At 34.0% G+C, this 1418-nt stretch overlaps 1 protein-coding gene across 1 annotated transcript in view; it reads right to left on the bottom strand.

The window, feature by feature from the left end:
* Positions 1–1418, bottom strand: part of IFT80 (intraflagellar transport 80 homolog (Chlamydomonas)) — a 175242-nt gene that overhangs the window by 100515 nt on the left and 73309 nt on the right. The gene's annotated exons all lie outside the window — the stretch shown is intronic.

The following is a 1418-nucleotide window of genomic DNA, read 5'->3' on the forward strand; positions in this document are numbered from 1 at the left end:
TATGATAGGATGAATATAAAGCTAATGTTCTCCCATGTAAACTATCACATAACTCACAATAAAACATTTAAATAAAATAAAAAAAGTAAATTCTGTATTAGAAATCTGATTTTGTATTTATTGATTTTCTCAGTTATGGATAGCATGGTTTTGTCTGATAAACGAAGCACAGCTCTTTATATACTTTACAGCATTTAGCAAAACTGGCTTTATAGCAAATTTAAAACTAAAATTCTAGTATTTTCATTCATATAATAAAGTCAGAAAGTTATTCATATACAAAGAAAATCTCTCATCAGAGAATTTAAACTGAAAACTTTGTAACAAATTAGGTTAAAATGGCTTTGAAGGAAGAATGGATAAACAAACTTTGGTACATACACACAATAGAATATTATGCTACCTTGAAGAATAACAAGGAAGCTGTAAGCCACCACATATCATGGATGAACCTTTAGGACATTATGCTGAGTGAAATTAGTCAGTCACAAAAGGACAAATACTACATAAGACGATTATTGTAAAAGGTTAAGAAAAGATACCCATACTAAAAAAAAAAAATGGCTTTGAAACATAAATGGTAACTTTTTGAGTAGACTGCCTTCCTTTGCCTCCATTTTCTGACCCTCACCAAGAATTCATATGAACACTACTGTGCTAAGTGCTGGCAGCCATGTTTATATAGCATATCCCTTACCTTTTAGGACACATCTGATTAGTAACTAACCTAAACTGGGCAAAGGTCCACCTTCCCAATGTATGTAAAATTGTCACTAAGATGTATCTCAGCCTGGTTGCTCTTTTAGTAAAGGAGCTGTACATTTGAGAGCTATTAACATAGCAAATGAACTGAAAAAAAAAAAAAGGTCAGTTTTCGAGGAAAGACAGTGACACAGATATGCAAACAGAAGCAAAGGCAAATCACACAAGGAGAACAGTTTCTCTGTTCCTGGTTCCTGGGAACTAGGTACTTACTTGTACTTGACCTACTTTTGACTATATCCCTAAATCCTCATAGACAGTTCCTCTTTTTGCTTGATCGTTTCTGTTACTTGAAATATAGAGTAAGTCTGAAGTTATAGGACCACTGATACTTCCCCAGCACTGCTTGATTTCCCCCACAATTCTGGCATGTCATGTGCATAGAGTTGCTTCTTTATATATATAAATATAAATTGTTATTTTTCAGTGCCATCAAGGAGGTTCACTGATCTTGCAGTCAGTGCTTTATTCCACAGTGCCACACCAGCACTCCATATATATATATATATATCAACCTTATATTTCAAAATAAAAAACACCTTAATCTTACTCATGAAGTCCTAGTATAGCTCTGTAAGATAGATAAGCACTTGACTGCAAGATGTTATGAACCGCAAGGCTGGTGATTCAAACTCACCAAATGCTTCTCAGCAACC

This window comes from Chrysochloris asiatica, unplaced genomic scaffold, assembly GCF_000296735.1.
Source record: "Chrysochloris asiatica unplaced genomic scaffold, ChrAsi1.0 scaffold00043, whole genome shotgun sequence".
Classification (NCBI taxonomy): Eukaryota; Metazoa; Chordata; class Mammalia; order Afrosoricida; family Chrysochloridae; genus Chrysochloris; species Chrysochloris asiatica.